General features: G+C 41.7%; 1 long non-coding RNA gene across 1 annotated transcript; it reads left to right on the top strand.

Moving 5' to 3' along the window:
- Positions 1–800: 800 nt before the first annotated feature.
- On the top strand, positions 801–10,557 carry LOC105513513. Its single transcript, XR_001002039.1, has 5 exons — positions 801–890; positions 4,840–4,905; positions 5,556–5,718; positions 9,499–9,570; positions 10,144–10,557. It is a non-coding gene; the product is annotated as an uncharacterized LOC105513513 (long non-coding RNA).
- Positions 10,558–24,177: the final 13,620 nt, after the last annotated feature.

Below are 24,177 nucleotides of genomic sequence, written 5' to 3'. Positions count from 1 at the left end.
TTCCTGAGGCCTCCCCAGCCATGCCTCCTGCACAGCCTGTGGAACTTCATAAATTACTTCAGTAATTTACTTCATAAATTACTTCATAAATTACTTCCTTTCTTCATAAATTACTCAGTCTCAGGTAGTTCTTGATAGCAGTGTGAGAAGGACTAATATGCCCTGCTAACTTCATGAGGAGCATGTACACTCACTGCTTCAACTTCAGCTATTTCCATGCTAGCTAATTTTCTTCTCATGCATGGTGAGACATGCATTTCAATTATCTTCCTAGTTTCTTCCAACTCTTGCCTATTTACCTCATTCGAAAAGTGTTATTCCCTCTCCTTTCTTGGTCCCTTTTGTAAGCCAAGAAATAAGCTGTATTAAGTCTAATAAATCTAAGAACAGTTCTAGAGATTTAACTACCCTGGGGTTTGCAATGAAATTAAATTAAACAAAGAACTCAGTTGGCATCCTCTGAAATTTGTCAGAATCTTATACCTGTGGAGTATATCAGCATCCCCCACAGAGGTTTCAACTGCCTCCTTCTGCTCTCCTAATTAAACCTGCTATTCTTTTGAAGGCCAGCCTCTTTCAAATTATACAATCTTTCCAAAATAACATCTTACTTAGGATTATTGTTTTTATGATTGTTTAAATAGTAATATAGAAAAATAGGGTTTTCTTATATCTTTACTTTGCAATAAACAATTTTCAACAGTATAATAGCTTAAATAGGCGATTGTGATGTCACCCTTAGGATATAATCACTGCTTGTCACATTGTTTCTGTAGAAAAACCAACTCACATATGATGAAATGTGATGGGGGTGAAATAACAGCAGTGTGATTTTCGACCACCAACTTGCCTTGGAAGGGAATTTGGGGATGTACACCACTGGAAGCCATGTGAATTTTGAGAGTATGTAAATTCAGATGACTTGAGGGAATGTGGTGTGCTAAACAATTATACAGTGCCTATTTGTGTGTGCATAATTGGTTGCTAGGACTGAGCCATGATTAGTCACCAAGTTACAAAAGCATGACTTTTCCTTCAATGGATGTAGCACTTGCCCAGGATACACAGTTTGGAGACAGTAGCATGGATTAGATTTTTGCCCCATTTGCTCACTCGGCAGGGGTCTTGTGTGCAGTGTACAATTTGCACAACTATATGTGGGACCTTGCTAAGTTATCCAGAAAAATTGCATCCATATGATCCCTTACAAAATGCCAAAATCTACAAAGCAGTCAACCTGTATAGTCTACACAGAAAGGAAGGACACACTTATTCTAGTGACCCAGATTCAAATCATAGCCAAAGAAGCAGTGAGGATAAAAGGTCAAAGAAAAAAGTCACACAATCCTGGAGTTGGGGGAGAAAGAATGGGGCATGGATGAGGCAAAGGGAGACGAAGAGGAAACAGATTGGAGAGAGGGAAGAGAAAGGAAGGAAGGAAAGAAGGAAGGAAGGAAGAAAGGAAAGAAGGAGCAAAAGAAGATTTATGCATAAAAAATGTAAGTTATTTTTGAAACATTCATGACCCCCTTCCCCTTTTTGAGGCATTATTGTGGGGAGACAGAGATGAGTCCTGATCCTTAAGCTCGATCTATTCACATGCAAAAGAAGGAGCAAAGCAATTACACATGCACACATGCACACACACACAGACACACACACATGCAATGAGGCAGCCATCTTTATAAATTTCAAACTGGAGCAAGGCACAAGAAGTCCATATTAGTCAATATTAATAGCTATGCCAATGAAAAGTTCTTGCTTCTCAAACCAGCACACTATTCTCAGAAGCCAAAGGAGGAGAAAGCTTCAGAGAGCTAAAGTTAAATCAGTTCAGAAGAGGAAATGCTCCCAGGGAATTCACTGTTTCATTTCACAACACACCTCCTTGTGTTGGTGCCCTGGGCACCTGATAAGCTGTAAACAAGAGACAGATAGGACATTGATTTTGAGTCTATGTGTCCTACAGAGAATCTACCCAGGCTAGGTAAGATGAAAATAAAGGGATGGGCTAGGGCCAGGATTTTAGAGCTTGAAAATATTTTGCTGCCTGGGAGAGCGTCTGTAAGCAGATGATAATAATGACAGTTGGCTGTAGGCCTTGGCAGATGCATTTCCCAAGCATTTTCAGACTTAATGAGCCCAGAGAGCATCCCGTGGGGCAGGACAGTCACATTATTAGCAGATTACGGTAAGGAAATGGGGAAAATCTACGGGTTCAAGTGAGCGATGGGGACACCAGAAGTAAGTATCTCAGCCTGAATCTTCACAAACACTTTTGCTTCCAACCTTTCTCCCAGGAGGGGCAGGGAAAAGGGGTGGCTTGAAGTATGAATGTGGTTTCAGGGAAGAGAAGAGTGATTCTCCACATGTGCATTTAGTCCCTTGTCCTCATATTTGCACACATGCCCCTGATGCTGCCTGAACCAGTGGAAACGACCCCATGGCAGTGGGGCCTGTATATATGGTACCACTCGCACAATTATATGTGGCACCCTGCAAAGTTATCCAGAAAAAAATGCACTCATATGAGCTCTAGTCATCCGGCTGCCTAGCAATTTCTCAGTACCCTTCCTTGGTTTGAAGATTTCCAGATTTATGAATCCCACCTCTCCAGGAAGAAGCCAGAAACTCACTTTCCTAAGTTGTCTATAGCTGGACACAAGCAGGGCCCTGGCCTCCTCAGATAGACTGTGCCAGACTCTGACTGTAGGAGAGCTTTGCGTAAGAAAGAGTGCACGGGCGGATCACGAGGTCAGGAGATCGAGACCATCCTGGCTAACACGGTGAAACCCCGTCTCTACTAAAAAATACAAAAAAACTAGCCGGGCGAGGTGGCAGGCGCCTGTAGTCCCAGCTACTCGGGAGGCTGAGGCAGGAGAGTGGGCGGAGCTTGCAGGGAGCTGAGATCCGGCCACCGCACTCCAGCCTGGGCGACAGAGCGAGACTCCGTATCAAAAAAAGAAAGAAAGAAAGAAAGAAAGAAAGAAAGAAAGAAAGAAAGAAAGAAAGAAAGAAAGAAAGAAAGAGTGCAGAGTGGAGGAATTCTGATGAGGGTGACAGAGAGACACTTAGTTTGCAGAGTCCAAGGTTGTGGTGGTTCCAGTGGTAGTTCCCCTGCTGTGCTATAACAGCAGAGACTCTCCTGGAGCAATAATTAAGGTACCCAGCTCAGTAGCCTCCAAGCCTGATTGTCCAACTGTCCTAGGTACTCTGTGTAAAAACCAGTACAGTTCAGTCACTACAGTTGATGTAGCTACAGAGAATTCTGTTGTTTGCAACCAAAAACTCTTATTAATTGTTCTTGTACTTACAGGTGATGCAAAAAGAAAAAAAAAAAAAGAACTCAGTAATTAAAATGAAATTTTAATGTAATAATTTTAGAAAGCATTTAGGTATTCAAAAATGTTTTTGCAAAAAGTATAAATATATTTATACGTTATTTTAAAATCAAAGAAACAGATTCCCAGAGAAACCTAGTCATATATCAAGCTGCTTAGCACAGCAAGATTAAAATGAGAATTAGGGCCGGGCGTGGTGGCTCACGCCTGTAATCCCAACACTTTGGGAGGCCGAAGCAGGCGGCTCACCTAAGGTCAGGAGTTCAAGACAAGCCTGGCCAACATGGGAAGCCCTGTCTCTACTAAAAATACAAAAATCAGCCGTGCATGGTGGGTGCCTATCTGTAATCTCAGCTACTCAGGAGGCCGAAGCATGAGAATCACTTGAACCCAGGAAGCAGAAGTTGCAGTGAGCCAAGATTGCACCACTGCACTCCAGCCTAGGGAACAGAGTGAGACTCTGTCTTAAAAAAAAAAGAAAAAGAAAAGGAAAAAAAAGAGTTGAATGCAACATTTTACAAATCAAAATTAATGAGAAATCCATGATGCACAAAATATCAAAATTTTAAACAAATGCAAGATCAGTATTACTGATTTTCCCCTTTGTCTCAGACTCTGATATTTAGTTACTTATGCTGTCTTTAGGGAACTTGCACATGTTATCTTTAAACAAACTAATAGCACAGATTAGACTACTTCATTGCCTCTTCAAATAATCAAAGTTTAAATCTTCTTCTTCCTGGCATGTGAATCTTCTTCAGCAGAATATATAGTAGCATCTCTCTCTGGAAGCATTCCTGAGCCCACAAATTTGGATTAGATCAGAATCTCTGTTTCCAGACCTGTCCGGATCTTGCAGAAATATTAATGTTGGCAGAATCTCTAAAATAACAGAGTAAATTGAACCAAATTAAACACAAGGAGACATAAGATCAAATTTTAGTGAATATTTGGGCTGCTGGCTACCCAGCACTTCTCCATAGGTGAATGCCTTGATAAATCACAAGGATGGTGGTAATTAGTGTTCATTTCACACTATATGCCAAAGGCCATGTTAGACACTTGAAACAGTGGATGCTTCTTGTCACAATTTCCGTGAGGCAGGAAGCCCTATGACAAAAGTGAGGATGAAGTTCCTAGTTAAGAAGTGGCAGAGCCACATCATAAGCCCAGGGTAACAAATGCCAGGGCTGAAGTCTCCCTGCCACATCATGTTTTATTTTAAGAAAGTGGACTTTTTTCTCAAGAAGTCTGAGGACCACAAAGCATCAGGCCCGGGCTTCCCCAGCAGTCAAATGGATATTGTTAGAACGATGGCTTGGTGAAAGCCACAGCTTCTCTTTTATGAGCGAAGGGAGTGGAAGGAGAGACAGCTGCAGCCTGCAAGCCTGGAATCTCTGTCCAGCAACCAACGAACCTTCAATTCTCCCTGCCCCACTGAGGAGTTTAGTCCCAAAGAAGCACCTAACATAATTTTATACTCATTATATAATCCTAGGTGTTCTGATATGAGAAGAACTTCTTCAGAAGGTGTCTTAATGCATATGGGGAAACTGAGGTCCAGGTAAGTAAAGTAATTTTCATAGAAAACTGAGACTAGAACCCAAGTTACTCAATCCCCAGTTAAGACTTAGTTCATAACACCATACAGCCTTGCAGATTAAGTCCTGAACTCTGTCTACGCAAAAAACTGTGCTTCGTCACTGAGGCTGACAGACCCTCCTCAAAAGGTTTAGTCTGTACACCAAAGGGGGAAAAAAAATTTGGCATTTTATAGGCTAAATCTAGCTTGCAGATGTGGTTGAGTTTTTTTTTTTTTTTTCTTGGTTTGTCAAGTGTTTTTGAAAAATTTGAACTAGTCAATATAATTTAAAAATCAGGAGTTTTCACATGCAAATTCAGATTTCTGGCTCCCCTTGAAAAAAAATCCAAGATCAGGACACACTGGAACCACTTTCTCACATGGCAGCTATTGGTTAGAGCAGGTAGTGTGCTGCGCCAGATCATACCGGCTCACAAGAGCCAATGATAAAATATTCAGAAACGTTGTGGGCCACGTGTTAAATGGTAGCTTGAAATCAGCCGCAGGATCATTTACACCAGCCATGTTACCATGGAAACATGGACAATGGAAACATTGGTCCATTGTCCATCTGCTCCTGCCCCCCATTGGTCAAGGACGATGCCACCAGCAAAATTCTCTTGTTCTTCTAGATTGCACATACATGAGTTGTCCTGGAAAATCTCAAGTCAAAGAAGCTGCACTGCAGGAAATCAATATGATGCAGGCCCCAGGCAAGGCATCACTGACTACACTTGCAAGAAACAAACGCCTGCAAAAATCAGGACAAGATGATTTTGAAGCTGTGCAAAACAGGTGTCTATATATTGGCTTTTTTGAGTAGTGTAACTATGAACATTCTTGTACATCTCTCTTGTGCACGTGTATATATTTCTGTCAGATACACGCTGTAGGACTGGAATTGCTGGAACATAAGGTATTCACATGTTCAACCTTAGGAGAAATGGCCAAACAGTTTTCTAAAGTGCTCTTATTTATTTACATTCCCACCAGCCATAAAGGAGAGTTGCGGTTGCTTCAACATTTAGGGCTGCCATATTCTTTTTCAAACCATCACTTAAAAAATCACTTTCTGTTGGCTCAAGATGATAGTCAGTTTGTACCTCTTTGACTATGTGGTTTACTTAGCACCACGTTTTATATAAGGCCGTTTGTGTTCTGTGTCATGGCCACAGATGTGCTCACATATTCCAGGCTGATGGGGTAAGATCAACAACTTCACACTTGACCCAAGTGGCAATCCAAAGTAAACAAGGAGGAAGGAATAAGTCAATAAAATTCCCAAAAGAAGTCACCATAATTGATTACATTTCATTTATCAGAAAACCATTCCAAGTCTTTGACTAATTTGAGACTCCCTGTTGTGAGACAAAATCTCTTCCTCTGTGAGTTATTATGATTCTCGCCAGGAATAGCCAGGGAGCTGCTTTCCTCTGCTCCAAGTCTCAGCGTCCAGGCTATTTGTAACACGTAATCTGTGATTGAGAAACAGGAAAAAAGGGAGACCATCTTACAAGGTCTAGTCCCAAACCTCCTTTCTCTTTAGTCTCAGCTCCAAATCAACCCTACTTGACTGCTCCCTCATGCCACAAAACAACGGAGTGCTCTCATTCTGAAGTGCTCCCTTGGCTCCCACTGGTCAGGATAAAATTGGCTCCCCGGGAGTCATTCTGGCCTGACCTCCAGCTAGGATCACCTCCTAGGAGATGCACCAAGTCTGGGAAAACCACCCTCAAGTATCTCTGGCTTCTACATGTCCATTCCAAAGACTGAGCAGTAAGGATGAATGAATTGCAAATAGAAGTAGTTTCTGTTTAGGAAGCCCAAAGAAACTCCCTGTGGTCTTCCTCTGTGATCTGCAGTGGACAGCCCACTCTTTGGCCATGATGAACAGTGGCTCTCCAATCCTGCCTCTACCCTTGGTACTGTTCCAGCCCACCTGGGACAGGTGGGTACACTGCTCGTCCGTCCCGCCATGCCAGACCATTCATGCCATGCCCACAGGGTGGTATCCTGGGGGAGAGTCCTCTTCTCGAGAAAGGTGCTCTTTCTTCACCATGGGCAAAGGGAGGTCCAGCTGACCCCAACATTTTGTGTTGGCAAGCATCCAGGAGATGCTTAGTAGCTGTGAATTATCTCAACACCCTCTCATGTCCTGAGGAAGAAGTCACAAGTCATAGCATTATTCCTTTGACATGTATTCCTTTTCCCATAGGGCAAAGCTGGCTTGCTCATGAGCGTCCACATTTCACACACTCCAAACACGCCAATTCACCACATTTGTAGGAAGCAGGCAGCAATGAGGGTAACAGAAAGACTTCAGAGCTTCATCCAAAAACTCCTTTACTGAAATAACAGCAAATATTCATTGCTGGGCTCACTATGTATACTTACTAAGCACGTTCTATATATCTCATTTAATTCTCACAATGCTTTGAGGCAGCTACTTGTATTAGCCCATTTCATAGCTGGAGAAACTGTGTCCATGAATTCACAATTAGGAAGTGGTTAAGGTGAGATTCAAACCCAGGAAGTCGACCTCCCAAGACCATGCTCCTAGTAGCTATATTGCGGCAGGATTTCTTCCCCCATCACCCGGCTGTGGACCCCCAGCCCCCACCTATCTGTTTTCATCTACCTTCTTTGTGGTGCCAGCTCCCAGACTATCCTGAAAGTGTCTCCAAGGCTTTTGGTTGGGAGCCAGCCCAACCTCTTATCTTCTCCCCAAACCCCCAAGTAGCAGAGTCCACACTGGTAGCCCTCAGCTACTAGCAGAAGAACATATCTGAAGTCCTCAGCTTCAAACTGCAGCACCATCACCCAACAGGAGTGAACATTTAGCAGGTTATCTAAACTCTCCAAGGCTTGGTTTCTACGTCAGCATCACAGTATAATAATAATGCCTGCCTAATAGGGCTTTTCATAGGATCCAGTGAGCTGATGAATGTAAAACACAGTACAGTTAAGGGCACAGTGAGTACTAGCTTTCACTAATCATAAAATACCCGTTCAGATTTTAGTTTTTGAAATCTTGAAGTTAGAAAGTGTAAAATGGATTCCCTTTTAATTCTGGCTTTTCTCCAAGTCTTCTTTCCCTTGTCTCCATTTTATTCCCTGTTAGAGGTCTCCATTCTAATGTGTAAATACATAACACAGTGCCTGGCCCTGAGCAGGGGGCAATGCCAGAGTTACTCCTTCCTTCTAGCTTTTGTTCTCCCTACATCATCCTGATACTAACTTATCCTTTCCCTCTTCTCTTGATATTTTTGTTCACCTTTTTCCAGCTGCTTGAGAGGGAGCTGAGAGACCTAGACACTATATTTAGAGTGGTTTAGGCAACATCCTCAAGGCCAGAATAGCTCATCTGTCCAGAACTAAAACGAGATCCCTGCTCTACAGACTCTTCACCCAGCCCTTTTATGGGGGTATTCAGTATCTGACTTTGGATCACGATTTTGTCTTACAGAGAGGTGTTATCAATGTCCATTAAAACCACAGAGTGGCTGGGTGCAGTAGCTCATGACTATAATCCTAGGACTTTGGGAGGCCAAGGCAGGCGGATCACTCAAGCCCAGGACTTTGAGACCAGCCCAAGCAATATGGCGAGACCCTGTCTCTAAAAAAAATACAAATATTATTTGGGTATGGTGGTGTGTGCCTGTAGTCCCAGCTACTTGGGAGGCTGAGGTGGGAGGATCACCTGAGCCCAGGGAAGTTGAGGCTGCAGTGAGCCATGATTGTGCCACTGCTCTCCAGCCTGGGCAACAGAGTGAGACCCTATCTCAAAAAAAAAAAAAAAAGAAAGAAAGCACACAGCATTTTATCAAAAAGCATCAGTAAGACATTTGTGAAGAGTAGGCTTCTTATCTCAGAAGTGTGTTTCTGTTCATTTCAAATACGCATTTTCATATCTCTTGTAAGCACATATGATTGAGGTTAAATCTCATACTCATACTACTGCAGTGGCTCTTGATCAGGGAGAGTATCAGAATTACATTTCTGAGATTTCTCAAGATGGCTTTAAAATCACAGAACCAAGGACGTGTGTATTTTGATTCAGACACCGTTCCCACTTCCACAACCTGCTTCTACCTTCTCAGTCAACAACCACTATCCTAGTAGCTTTTTAAATGGTGGGCACCCATCCAAATGAACAGCTCTAGAAATGAAAGCTTGAAAAATCAAAATAGGTTGGGCCCAGTGGCTCACGCCTGTAGTCCCAGCACTTTGAGAGGCCAGTGTGGGAGGATTGTTTGAGCCCAGGAGTTCCTGATCAGCCTGGACAACATAGTGAGACCCTGTCTCTACAAGAAAAAATTTAAAAAATTAGCCCCTCGTGGTGGAGTGCACTTGTAGTCCCAGCTACTTGGGAGGAAGAGGCAGAAGGATTACTAGAGCCTGGGAGGTCGAGGCTGCAGTGAACACACACACACTCACACACACACACGTATATATGTATGTAGTCTAATTTCTGTCCAAAGATGTTCTATTTGCTCCTTGATTCTCTGTCCTTTTAAAACAGCCTCTCTTTCCAGTTAACACCTAAGGCTCTGACTTACCTTCTTTCCCCGATAGTTGTCATAGCCTTCTCCAGCATGTGTTCCTTCTATATTTCAGACATGGCATAGGAGACACAGCAATAACTAAGTATGTACAGCAAATCAAAGGATGGAGCCTCAAATTGAAGCCAAGTCTACTACGACTTATCAATTTACCCAATACCATTGTCTCTCTCTGTAGAGGTTACCCTTTTATGCACATAAATGTGAATTAGAACATCTCTGCCCTGCTCCTTTCAGCAGTACAGCTCTGCAATGATGCACGCTGCCATCCATTTCACTGGAACATTTGCCATAAAGTTGCTTTAAAAGACATTCTCTTACAATACTGTCAATGGCCCTTGCATTAAAAATGAGAAAAATATGGAAACATGCATTAAAATATTCAGAAATAAATGGCTTTTTTATTACATAAAAGCTCTCATGTGTCTCAAAGGTACTGAGAATAGAATAATTTATCATAAATTAGATTATTATTGCTGGGAAAAGATCTATTTTAATGCCAGTTTTCTTGGGGATTAAACCAAACCCGAACAGTCCATTGGGGGGGTGTTCATAAATGTATAAGTCAAATACTGAAAAGCTTTAAGTGGAAAATACACGCTGATGAAGCAATCTTGGAAAAGACAGAACACATTCTGTTTGTTCTCATGTCTGGCAGGGGGCAACTATCGCATCCAGAAAAAAAAATGAAGATAATGAGTTCTCTGCAACTCACTGCATAAGATGAAGACCCACTGAGCTTTGGGGTTTAAAATGCAACGTCAGAACTTCAGACCCCCGGCACCTAGGTCTCCAGCTGCTGGGTGGTGCCAGCATCAGACACACACTCTGCAAAACAGATACTGTCTTAGGAAAATGTGACCCTGTTGTCCTTTCAGGCCCATATTTCACAAGAAGACAAATGAAGAGTTAAAAGGAAAACTGCAGATCTGAGTGAAGAGACAGCAAGTTGTCTTTTCTGATATAGCCAGAAAATAAGATTTCTGGTTAACATATGCTAAAGATGTAGTGTGGACTTTCAGACTCAGAATGTGATCACATGCATTTTGCACTGAAACTGTATTGAATGTTATTCGACCATTGTTGAATCAGTCATCTTGATAAAGATTATCTTCGTACAGTACCAAGCAGAGAGTCAGTGACTAGAATGCCACTGAAACCAGCTTTTTGTACGACAAGGTCTTCATGGTTTTAGGGGGTGGGGAAACTTGCACAGTAATCCACAGTATTTAATGATTTAGGCAGGGTAGGGGAAAAGTGATGAGCATTCATTTTGCTAGCAGTGTAAATCCCGTGGAGGAATGCTATACTGCTAATCGTACTTCACGTTCCCTATACTTATAAAGGCTTTACTACACGATCCAGCATTGTGATCAAAGATGGAAGGAATCTCTTCATAGCTCTCCTTCCTTTTTCTATTCTTATTTCCTTACCAATTCCCTTTATTCCTGGTCCTTTTGCATCTTTGTTTTTAGTCAGTACCCTGTTACTCTGCTGGAAAGATCTGTGTATGAAGCTGGATAATAAAAATGTCATGATTGCCACTTATTTGGAGGGGTAGAGTGGAGGACTTGGGCAGCATAGCAGCCCAGGCTGGAAGAGAGGATCTGGCAGGGAGGAAGTTTGGCTGAAGGACAGACCCCCTCAGGACTGATTTCTTGGCAGTCTATCCAAGTCCTTGGGTGTCTTCACTGGAGTTATAATAATAGCCAATCTTTATTAAGCATTTTGTCAGTGCCAGGATCTGTGCATTATCTTATTTAATCCTTACACAACGCTGCTGCAAAGTAGGCACTATTACCATCTCAATTTAAAAGATGAGGGCTGGCTGGGCGCGGTGGCTCACTCCTGTAATCCCAGCACTTTGGGAGACAGAGGCAGGCAGATCACGAGGTCAGGAGATCCAGACCATTCTGACTAACACGGTGAAACCCCATCTCTACTAAAAAAAAAAAAAAAAAAAAAAAAAAAAATTAACCGGGTGTGGTGGCATGCGCCTGTAGTCCCAGCTACTCAGGGGGCCGAGGCAGGAGAATCACTTGAACCTGGGAGGTGGAGGTGGCAGTGAGCCGAGATCGTGCCACTGCACTCCAGCCTGGGCAACAGAGCGAGACTCCATCTCAAAAAAAAAAAAAAAAAAGACGAGGGCTAAGACTCAGTAACTTTAGGTGAATTTCCAAGTTCACACATCAACTAAGTGGTTGATCCAGCTGTTTCATTTCAAAGCTTGAGCTTAGACCATCCCCCTCCAATTAATTAGCTATGCCTTCCTTCTTACGCTTATCTCTTTCTTCTCTCTCCTTTTAAGATTATAAAGACTTTGGTCCGGCACGGTGGCTTATGCCTATAATCCCAGCTCTTTGGGAGGCCAAAGCAGGTGGATTACTTGAGGTCAGGAGTTCGAGACCAGATTGACGAACATAGTGAAACCCTGTCTCTACTAAAAATACAAAAATTAGCCAGGCATGGTGGTGGGCGCCTGTAATCCCACCTACTCAGGTGGCTGAGGCATGTGAATTGCTTGAACACAGGAGGCAGAGGTTGCAGTGAGCTGAGATCGTGCTGTTGCACTCCAGCCTGGGTGACAGAGCAAGACTGTCAGACACACAGACACACACACACAGATATACACACACACACACAGATTATAAAGACTTTAGAAAATGTGCTTCTGTGTCCTTTAAAAACTCTTAAAGAACAAAATGGTAGTTCCTGGACCAAAATTCAAAGGACCCAAATCCTTATTTCTGTGTAGCCACCAACTCCCTATATTATCGTGACACTGGACCACTAGCTCTCAGTTTGCCCATCTGTAAAATTAGGAAGTTTGACTAGATGGTATCTGAGGATGATTTGGCCTCTGACATTGGGTGAATCTCAGCTTCTAGGAGACGGTGTGGGGCATGACTCACTTGGGATGTGAGTGGCAAGAAGGCAGCACCTATGATTGTAGTGACTAGATTTCCAAGTCTCCAATCAGAACACCCATTACCTGAATCATTGAGTGACAACGAGTTGTAGTGGTAACATCAACTCTACTCCCAAAATTCAATGATATGGAAGGTATGGTGGGTAAATCCAGACCCACTCTCTTGTGGAGGGTGAGGCACTTCATGAACTTCTATATTTTTATTACCCTATTTCTCCTTTGACATCCAGTCCCTGAACTTCTCCACCAGCAAGCAAAATAAAGCCAAGAGTGGTGCATGTGTCCTATTATAAAATCATACCCAGGATTCTGGACTCCTTAGCTGATTTCATCTTATTCACATGTGTTTGCATATTGCCTTTGTTAAGTGGTTCCAAATCCAGTTTGTAAAGTACGAGATGGCGTCGATGTTCTAGAGAGGGCAAATGCATTCTCATTCAGAGCAAAGGTGGCCACCATAGGAAGCAAGTTTTTAAGCCCTTCCCACTTTAGGAGAGAGAAAACACAATTAAGCAAATTTGCCATGGTGAGAGGCCTGGCTCTCCTTCCATTTAATGGGAATAGAGCACTGTGGAGAGGAAAAGTGCCAAATGGCATGTGATTTTTAAAATCTCCTACGCATTTAATAATTAATGCTTATTTTTCTTCTATTTTCCCCACCCCCTCAACTCCTTTCCGCACTCATTACAGCTCTTTGATATCCCCTCAGGAATTAGGATATCTCCAGCTGTTTACATAATCAGAGATTAAGTCCAATTGAAGAAGAAATTTAGGCCACAAAAATATCATGATAAGAAAGCCAGAAATGGAGTTTGCCTTGGGTCACATTCTGAGATTCAGTCATAGCAACCTCAAAGGGCATCGAGCAAAAGTTTTTTGGTGGACTCATGAATTAGAGGTGAGAGTGGCTGACTATTATTTGCAAAGCTGGATTAAGTGAAAGCAAATGGTAACTGATATGAGTCTCCTCTCTGGAAGGAATCTGCTGTGCATGAGAGATAAGATAAAGCTCTAATAAAAATACTGACTTAGTTTCTGTTCTTTTGTGCTTACCTGCTCTGCTCTGTGTTATCTCATTTTTGTAGGCTTGACCCTGCTGCAGTTTGCAAGTTTCTAGGTGAATAACTGTTGCACCTTTGTACATGGTGGGTTTTGTGCATGGAATGTATGTTGCCCAATCCACTGCCTTTCCTCCCCTATTGCCCCCACCCTTTCCCTGCTCTGACTTGAGCTGGCCTGATGCTGAGGCAAAATAAGCCATTACTTTAATAAGCCATTATTCACAATAGATTGGAAAGACAAGGAGCCCCACAGTGAGCTGACATCGGCCTTGTATTCCTAATCATGAAATAGCAGATAGGGGATGTGCATGGGAGGGAGGGATTGCAGCAAGAAAACTTTGGGGCACTTCTTGGGTGAAAGGGGAGGTGGGAAGGCCGGGCAGGCCCAGGCAAGGACAGCTGCTCCAGTGGACAGTCTGAGTCAGTGCCTCTTGACCTCTATCTGGGTGTAAGAGAATCACTTGTGTTACTTATGAAAATCAGATTCCTTGGTCTCAGCTCCAGAAATTCTGATTTGGTCCATAGGGGGTAGGTTTCAGATCATTCTAATGCAGGCAGCCTTGGATCAGAAACACTGCTTAAGGGCAATTAAGGGTATTAACCCTTCTGTACCAAGAAGGGTTAAGGAGGAGGAAAAAGAGCAGAGAATAAAAAAGTGGAAAGGTCCCTGAAGGCAGCAAAAAAGTAAGGCCTTTGGAATCAAACTTAGGTTCCAATCTCAGGAGTGTTCCCACTTAATCTTCATGAACATTCTTCCCCATGTATAAAACAAGGGGAAATAACAATGATAATAATAGTTCATATGCAAGGGTTCTGATAGCTCAGGGTTACATGTTTTAGTGGGTTAGCTCATTTATACGTCCTCACACTATGAAGAAGACATAGCATTATTCTCATTTTATACCTGAGGAAACCGAGACACAGATGGAGTGTTAAACTGGCCTAAAAGGCCATACCACTAACAAGTGCTGAAGCTGTGACTTGAACCCAGGGAGTGTAAGTTGGGGAAATTTGGGGAGAAAATGTACAGGAAATATCTGGCCGCTGCCTGACACACAGGGCTCAGGTTTGTGTCCTTCCTTCCCAGCATTGCTGAGAGGTGATCAACTGACCGCACACGTTGATCAGCTGCCTGCTCCAGTAGAACTCTACTATAATTGCTGGAGGATTGGGGTGGTGGGGGGAGGCAAAGAGCACTGGATCTGAAGACACAACCTGGAGCCTCAATTTCCTCATCTCTAACATGAGGACAGCAATGTCCTTACCTCACAGCATGTGATGTTCAAATGAGATCATGCCTGTGAAAAATATTTTATAAACAGTATTTAGTACAAATATCTACTGGATTATGAAGATGAATATGGGCCCAGTCACTGCACAGAACAGCCTAAAATATCCACTTCAGGTGTCATTCCCCTGTCTTTTAGTGACTCCTGAATGTCTCTTGAGTAAAATAAGAATATGTGCTAATGTGTTTTCAGATAGTGGCTTAGTCTTTCATTCCTAAAGGGGCCTGGTTCTCTTGGGTGGAGAAGGAGGGAAATTAGGTAAAAATGTTGAGGCTGCACCTTAGGAAAAGAAGGAAGACTTTGTCTTTTTATATATGTGTGTGTGTGTGTGTGTATACTTTAAGTTCTGGGGTACATATGCAAAATATGCAGGTCTGTTACATAGGTATACATGTGCCATGGTGGTTTGCTGTACCCATCAACCCGTCATCTACAATAGGCATTTCCCTAATGCTATAACCCCTGACAGGACCCAGTGTATGGTGTTCCCCTCCCTGTGCCCATACGTTCTCATTGTTCAACTCCCACTTATGAGTGAGGACATACGGTGTTTGGTTTTCTGTTCCTGTGATAGTTTGCTGAGAATGATGGTTTCCAGCTTCATCCATGTCCCTGCAAAGGACATTAACTCATCTTTTTTTATGGCTGCATGGTATTCCATGGTTTATATGTGCCACATTTTCTTCATCCGGTCTGTCATTGATAGGCATTTGGATTGGCTCCAAGTCTTTGCTACTGTGAGTAGTGCTGCAATAAACATATGTGTGCATGTGTCTTTATAGTAGAATGATTTATAATCCTCTGGCTATATACCCAGTAATGGGATTGCTGGACCAAATGGTATTTCTGGTTCTAGATCCTTAAGAAATCGCCACATTGTCTTTCACAATGGTTGAACTAATTTACACTCCCACCAAGAGTGTAAAAGCATTCCTATTTCTCCACATCCTCACCAACATCTGTTGTTTCCCGACTTTTTAATGATTGCCATTCTAACTGGCTTGAGATGGTACCTCGTTGTGGATTTGATTTGCATTTCTCCAGTGACCAGTGATGATGAGCTTTTTTTCATATGGTTATCGACCACATAAATGTCTTCTTTTGAGAAGTGTCTGTTCATATCCTTTGCCCACTTTTTGAAGACCTTGTTTGTTTTGTTCTTGTAAATTTGTTTAAGTTCCTTGTAGATTCTGGATATTAGCCCTTTGTCAGATGGCTAGATTGCAAAAATTTTCTCCCATTCTGTAGATTGCCTGTTCGCTCTGATGATAGTTTCTTTTGCTGTGCAGAAGTTCTTTAGTTCAATTAGATCCCATTTGTCAATTTTGGCTTTTGACGCTATTACTTTTGGTGTTTTAGTCATGAAGTCTTTGCCCATGCCTATGTCCTGAATGGTATTGCCTAGGTTTTCTTCTAGGGATTTTATGGTTTTAGGTCTTACTTTTAAGTCTTTAATCCATCTTGAGATAGTTTTTGCATAAGGTATAAGGAAGGGGTCCAGTTTCAGTTTTCTGCATATGGCTAGCCAGTTTTCCCAACACAATTTATTAATTAGGGAATCCTTTTCCCATTGGTTGTTTTTGTCAGGTTTGTGAAAAATCAGATGGTTTTAGATGCATGGTATTATTTCTGATTCTTCTGTTTTGGTACCAGTAGCGTGCTGTTTTGGTTACTGTAGCCTTGTAGTATAGTTTGAAGTCAGGTAGCATGATGCCTCCAGCTTTGTTCTTTTTGCTTAGGATTGTCTTGGCTCTATGGGGTCTTTTTTGGTTCCATATGACATTTAAACTAGTTTTTTCTAATTCTGTGAAAAAAATCAATGGTAGCTCGCTGGGAATAGCACTGAATCTATAAATTACTTTGGGCAGTATGGCCATTTTCATGATATTGATTTTTCCTATCCATGAGCATGGAATGTTTTTCCATTTGTTTGTGTCCTCTCTTATTTCCTTGAGCAGTGGTTTGCAGTTCTCCTTTAACAGGTCCTTCACATTCCTTGTAAGTTGTATTCCTAGGTATTTTATTCTCTTTGTAGCAATTGTGAATGGGAGTTCACTCACGACTTGGCTCTTTGTCTATTATTGGTGTATAGGAATGCTTGTGATTTTTTGCATATTGATTTTGTATTCTGAGACTTTGCTGAAGTTGCTTATCAGCTTAAGGAGTTTTGCGGCTGCCACAATGGGGTTTTCTAAATACACAATCATGTCATCTTCAAACATAAACAATTTGACTTCCTCTCTTCCTATTTGAATACCCTTTACTTCTTTCTCTTGACTTATTGCCCTGGCCAGAACTTCCAATACTATGTTGAAAAGGAGTGGTGAGAGAGGGCATTCTTGTCTTGTGCCGGTTTTCAAAGGGAATGCTTCCAGCTTTTGCCCATTCAGTATGATATTGGCTGTCAGTTTGTCACAAAGAGCTCTTGTTATTTTGAGATATGTTCCATCAATACCTAGTTTATTTAGTGTTTTTAGCATCAAGTGGTGTTTAATTTTGTCAAAGGCCTTTTCTGCATCTATTGAGATAATCATGTGGTTTTTGTCATTGGTTCTGTTTATGTGATGGATTACGTTTATTGATTTGTGTATGTTGAACCAGCCTTGCATCCCAAGGATGAAGCTGACTTGATCATGGCAGAGAAGCTTTTCAATGTGCTGCTAGATTCAGTTTGCCAGTATTTTATTGAGGATTTTTGCATTGATGTTCGTCAGGGATATTAGCCTGAAATTTTCTTTTTCTGTTGTGTCTCTGCCAGGTTTTGTTATCAGGATCATGGTGGCCTCACAAAATGAGTTAGGGAAGAGTCCCTTTTTTTCTGTTGTTTGGAATAGTTTCAGAAGGAATGATACCAGCTCGTTTTTGTACCTCTGGTAGAATTTGGCTGTGAATCCGTATGGTCCTGGGCTTTTTATTTGGTTGTTAGGCTCTTAATTACTGCCTCAATTTCAGAACTTGTTATTGATCTATTCAGGGATTTGACTTCTTCCTTGTTTATTCTTGAGAGAATGTATGTGTCCAGGAATTTATCCATTTCTTCTAGATTTTCTAGTTTATTTGCATAGAGGTGTTTGTAGCTTTCTCTGATGGTAGTTTGTATTTCTGTGGGATCCGTGGCGACATCCCCTTTATCACTTTTTATAGAGTCTATTTGATTCTTCTCTCTTTTCGTCTTTATTAGTCTGGCTAGCAGTCTATCTGTTTTGTTAATCTCTTCAAAAAACCAGCCCCTGGAGTCACTGATTGTTTGAAGGGTTTTTCATGTCTCTACCTCCTTCAGTTCTGCTCTGATCTTAGTTATTTCTTGTCTTCTGTTAGCTTTTGAATTTGTTTGCTCTTGCTTCTCTAGTTCTTTTAATTGTGACGTTAGGGTGTTAATTTTAGATCTTTTCTGCTTTCTCATGTGGGCATTTAGTGCTATAAATTTCTCCCTAAACACTGCTTTAGCTGTGTCCCAGAGATTCTGGTACATTGTGTCTTTATTCTTCAAAGAACTTATTTATTTCTGCCTTAATTTAGTTATTTACCCAGTAGTCATTCAGGAGCAGGTTGTTCAGTTTTCATGTAGCTGTGTGTGTTTTTGAGTAGGTTTTTTGTTTGTTTGTTTGTTTGTTTTTGCTTTTTTTTTTTTGGTTTTTTTACAGAGTCTCACTCTGTCACTAGGCTGGACTGCAGTGGCATGATTTTGGCTCACTGTAACCTCTGCCTCCTGGGTTCAAGTGATTCTCCTGCCTCAGCCTCCCGAGTAGCTGGGACTACAGGCATGCGCCACCATGCTCAGCTAAGTTTTGTATTTTCAGTAGAGATGGAGTTTCACCATGTTGGCCAGCATGGTCTTGATCTCCTGACTTCCTGATCCACCCACCTCAGCTCTCCCAAAGTGCTGGGATTACAGGCGTGAGCCACTGAACCCAGCCGAGTGAGTTTCTTAACCCTGAGTTCTAATTTGATTGCACTGTGCCTGAGAGACTGTTTATGATTTCCATTCTTTTGCATTTGCTGAGGAGTGTTTTACTTCCAATAATGTGGTCAAATTTAAAATAAGTGCTATGTGGTGCTGAGAAGAATGTACATTCTGTTGATTTGGGTTGGAGAGTTCTGTAAACGTCTATTAGGTCCACTTGGTCTCATGCTGAGTTTAAGTCATGAATATCCTTGTTAATTTTCTGTCTCATTGACCTGTCTAATATTGATAGTGGGGTGTTAAAGTCTCCCACTAGTATGGTGTGGGAGTCTAAGTCTCTTTGTCGGTCTCTAAGAATTTGCTTTACGAATCTGGGTGGTCCTGTATTGGATGCATGTGTATTTAAGATAATTAGCACTTCTTGTTACATTGATCCCTTTACCATTATGTAATGCCCTTCCTTGTCTTTTTTGATCTGTGTTGGTTTAAAGTCTGTTTTATCAGAGACTAGGATTGCAACCCCTGCCTTTGTTTTGCTTTCCATTTGCTTGGTAAATATTCCTCCATCCCTTTATTTTGAGCCTATGCGTGTCTTTACATGTGAGATGGGTCTCCTGAATACAGCATACTAATGGGTCTTAACTCTTTATTCAATTTGCCAGTGTGTGTCTTTTAATTGGGGCATTTAGCCCGTTTACATTTAAGGTTAATATTGTTATGTGTGAATTTGATCCTGTTATTATGATGCTAGCTGGCTATTTTGCCCATTAGTTGATGCAGTTTCTTCATAGTGACAATGGTCTTTACCATTTGGTATGTTTTTGCAGTGGCTGGAACTGGTTTTTCCTTAAGTGCTTCCTTCAGGAGCTCTTGTAAGGCAGGCCTGGTGGTGACAAAATCTCTCCACATTTACTTGTCTGTAAAGGATTTTATTTATCCTTCACTTATGAAGCTTAGTTTGGCTGGATATGAAATCCTGGGTTGAAAATTCTTTTCTTTAAGAATGTTGAATATTGGCCCCCACTCTCTTCTGGCTTGTAGGGTTTCTGCAGAGAGATCCACTGTTAAGTGTAATGGGCTTCCCTTTGTGAGTAACCGAACCTTGCTCTCTGTCTGCCCTTAACATTTTTTCCTTCATTTCAACCTTGGTGAATCTGATGATTATGTGTCTTGAGGTTGCTCTTCTTAAGGAGTATCTTTGTAGTGTTCTCTGTATTTCCTGAATTTGAATGTTGGCCTGTCTTGCTATGTTGGGGAATTTCTCCTGGATAATATCCTGATGTGTGTTTTCCAACTTGGTTCCATTCTCCCCATCACTTTCAGGTACACCAATCAAACGTAGGTTTGGTCTTTTCACATAGTCCCATACTTCTTGGAGGCTTTGTTTGTTCCTTTGCATTTTTTTTTCTCTAATCTTGTCTTCACACTTGATTTCATTAAGTTGATCTTCAATCTCTGATATCCTTTCTTCTGCTTGATTGATTTGGCTATTGTTACTTGTGTATGCTTCGTGAAGTTCTTGTGCTGTGTTTTTCAGCTCCGTGGGGTCATTTACGTTCTTCTCTAAACTGGTTATTCTAGTTAGCAGTTCCTGTAACCTTTTATTAAGGTTCTTAGCTTCCTTGCATTGGATTAGAACATGCTTCTTTAGCTTGGAGGAGTTTCTTATTACCTACCTTCTGAAGCCTACTTTTGTCAATTCGTCAAACTCATTCTCCCTCTAGTTTTGTTCCCTTGCTGGTGAGGAGTTGTGATCCTTTGGAGGAGAAGAGGCATTCTGGTTTTTGGAATTTTCAGCCTTTTTGAGCTGGGTTTTCCTCATCTTTGTGGATTTATCTATATTTAGTCTTTGATGTTGGAGACCTTCAGATGGGGTTTCTGTGTCTGGGCATCCTTTGTGTTGATGCTGATGCTATTGCTTTCTGTTTGTTTTCCTTCTAACAGTCAGTCCCCTCTGCTGCAGGTCTACTGGGGTTTGTGGGACGTCCACTCCAGACCCTGTTTGCTTGGGTATCACCAGTAGAGGCTGCACAACAGCAAAGATTGCTGTCTGCTTCTTCCTCTGGAAGCTTCATCCCAGAGGGGCACCCACCAGATGCCAACTGGAGCTCTCCTGTGTGAGGTGTCTGTCGACCCCTGCTGGGAGGTGTCTCCCAGACAGGTGGCATGGAGTTCAGGGACCTACTTGAGGAGGCAGTCTGTCCCTTAGCAGAGCTTGACCACTGTGCTGGGAGATCCTCTGCTCTCTTCAGAGCCAGCAGGCAGGAACGTTTAAGTCTGCTGAAGCGGCACCCACAGTCGTTCCTTCCTTTAGGTGCTCTGTTCTAGGGAGATGGGAGTTTTATCTATAAGCCCCTTACTGGGGCTGCTGCCTTTCTTTCAGAGATGCCTTGCCCAGAGAGAAGGAATCTAGAGAGGCAGTCTGACTACAGTGGCTTTGCAGCACTATGGTGGGTTCCGCACCCAGTTTGAACTTCCCGACAGCTTTGTTTACACTGTGAGGAGAAAACGGCCTACTCAAGCCTCTGTAATGGTGGATGCCCCTACCCTCACCAAGCCTGAACGTCCCAGGTCAACTTCAGACTGCTATGCTGGCAGCAAGAATTTCAAGCCAGTGGATCTTAGTTTGTTGGGCTCCATGGGGATGGGATCCACTGAGCAAGACCACTTGGTTCCCTGGCTTCAGCCCCCTTCCCAGAGGAGTAAATGGTTCTGTTTTCCTGGTGTTACAGGTGCCACTGGGGAAAAAAAAAAAAAAAAAAAAAAAAAAAAAAAACTCCTGCAGCTAGCTCAGTGGGAAGACTTTATCTTAAGGAGGCTATGAGAATTGCCAGCACGTAGGATATCCTATAACATTTCAGAATATTCCATGTATGACAAAAGGTGGAGGAGTTCACCACACAGGTCAAAACTTGAGATCTCAAAGGAGAGATCACAACCTGATACCCGACCCTTGTTGTGGTAAACCCAGTCCAGTTGGAAAAGCTGATACATCTTGGTGGCATTTATACATTTTGCAACATTTTTGACTCAGACATAGTCGATGTTTTATACCTGCCACTGGAGGTTTGGCTGAGCTCTGTTTGTACTGTGATAATGCTTAAATCAGAGCCTCCTTTTGGGTAGAGTTGACCCAGACTAGCAGCTAGGAATATGACAAGAGCCACAGTTTCTAGACTGGACAACAAAAACAAACCAGAAAAACAATTACTCCAAGTTGCTGTCTTCTTTTTCTAGGAGCCTCCTCATCATGGTTGTTAGAAAAACCTCAGAGCCACCAAAGTAAAATAATAATAATAATAATAAAGATTTTTGTTTGCTCATAAAGAGAGTTTGCAAAAAAAAAAAAAAAAAAAATGTGGTAAATCAGTATCATCACCCAAGTGGGAGACCTATTCACTTCTTTCCAGAAGAAAGAGAACCATTTTCTGCTGGGAAAAGTAGACAGCAGACCTGGGAAGAGTTCAGTTTTCTTGTAAAAAAGAATTTTTTTTCCCAATTTACTTCAGCAATGGGTAAAACTCAGATGAGACCCTCTTAGCTGGTCTTCCCTCAAGGCAGCCCAGAGTTCAGGAAGGGAAGAGTCAAATTCACTTTTCAGGAATTCAATCTAATTTATTTTTTATTCTATTCTATTTCCTTCAGTACAGTTTGATAAACACCCAGGGAAGTGCTATTAGTTGGAGAAACATATAGGTGCTGGGAGACAGAATGGGAAGAGGCAGGGTTGTGCTCTCCTCTTCTGAATCCAGATTAGAGACGGGCATCACTTGACCAAGGAGTTCTCTTTTGGACAGGGTTAGAACAAAGAAGATGAAAAAGCCATCAAAAAAAGCAGGATCAAAAAAAAAGATTCAGGCTGGTATCTAGGCAGAAGAAACTAAAGCAAGGAGATACAAAGATTTAACTCTAAGCAGACCAACTGAAAGTAATCCCCATGTATGTTGTTTTATCAATGAGATAATAGAATTTGAGAGTTAATGATTCTTATCGTTTGAATATGGTTTTTCCCCACCAAAACTCATATTGGGTGGATGAGTTCCCTCAAGAGTAGGTTGTTACAAAGTGAGGTTGGTTCCTGTGTTTTGCCCTTTTTTCATATACACCCAGCTCCCTTTCTGTTTCTCTGCCATGTTTTTGATACAGCACAAAGCTCTCACCAGAAGCCACCGAATATGGCTGCCCAATCTTGAACTTCCCAGCCTCCAGAGCTATGAGCTAAATAAATACCTTTTCTTTATAAATTATCCAGTCTCAGGTAGTCTGTTGTAGCAACAGAAAACAGACTAGGACAATATGTACTTTCACATACATCGCTCGACTTCGTACTTAAAACAGCCTACATTATCACCTCAATTTTGCAGAAGACACTAAAGCTGAGTCATGGCATGCCAAACATCTTGACATTTCTACAGGGCCAAGATAGGACATTGACCCCCATGCCTTCTGTCTCCCAATCTAACATTCTTTCTGCTCTATTATATTCTCTATCAACTTGCGTTCATAGAATATCTGACTGTGCTAAAGGTACATTAAATTATGTTGTCCTATGTCTACTTCATGTGTATTTTGCTTAAATCTCATACCTGGAGTAAAGTAGTCTTTGGGAACTGTGGTTTTCAATATTACTTTGTTAATCAGAAATATAAGACAAAGGATTATCTTCCTCAACTTTAAAAGTTAGAACTGGACTAGGTAATGTCTAGCACTGTTTTAATTCCAGAATTCTGAAATCTGTTATTACATTGGATCAAACTTCATTTTTTTAGTCTTCCAAAAACACAATAATTACAAGTAATGGTGTTCATGCCAAATTCATTAGCGTTTGAAAACAGAGCTATATTTCAGCTCTTTGGAGGCCAAAAACGATCTTTGATATTTTTGCAAGTGTGAAAATTCTTTCAGCTGTGCCAAATTAACTCAAAACATCTGAATGGTCTGCCTCCAAGTAACATAAAATTTTCTCTTTTATGCTTTGAATTTTATTCTAAAGAAACTCTATTCTCCTAGATGTTGTATTAAGAGGCTGGAAAGTTACAGGGAACCTTGGTGGAGTGACATTTGCTGGGTAGGCTGAAAGCCAAACTATTGTTCTTGCTATTTCTCAGTAGAGAAGAGAAAAGTATTTGCTAACTATCCCTGGAATCTCTGTCAATTAGCTTGGAATTTAAGGGATTTTCCTGATGTGCTTTGTGGAGGTCATTTAATGTCTGGATTCCAGGTGAATGTTTGGGACTCTGCAGTGGAAGATAGGTTGGCCCAGACGACTAGCTTAGTGGAGAATCCTACTTTATTGTAATCAATGATCTGATGAGTCTTTGTAAGGCAGCCATCTTCCCCAAGCTCAGCTCTGTCAACCACCATGGATGACACATAAACGTTTTAAGACCTGTCTACATAAATAGCTTGAGAGTAACTCTTTCAAAATGCAGTCTTCCAATCCAGGTTCCTAGGCCTGACTCCAAGGAAGGAACATTTCTGTGAGTGATGGTGGGAATCTATATATTTT

This window comes from Colobus angolensis, unplaced genomic scaffold (assembly GCF_000951035.1).
Source record: "Colobus angolensis palliatus isolate OR3802 unplaced genomic scaffold, Cang.pa_1.0 Scaffold230, whole genome shotgun sequence".
Lineage (NCBI taxonomy): Eukaryota > Metazoa > Chordata > Mammalia > Primates > Cercopithecidae > Colobus > Colobus angolensis.
Note: the sequence above shows the minus strand (reverse complement) of the source record. Positions and strands in the feature narration are given on the sequence as shown.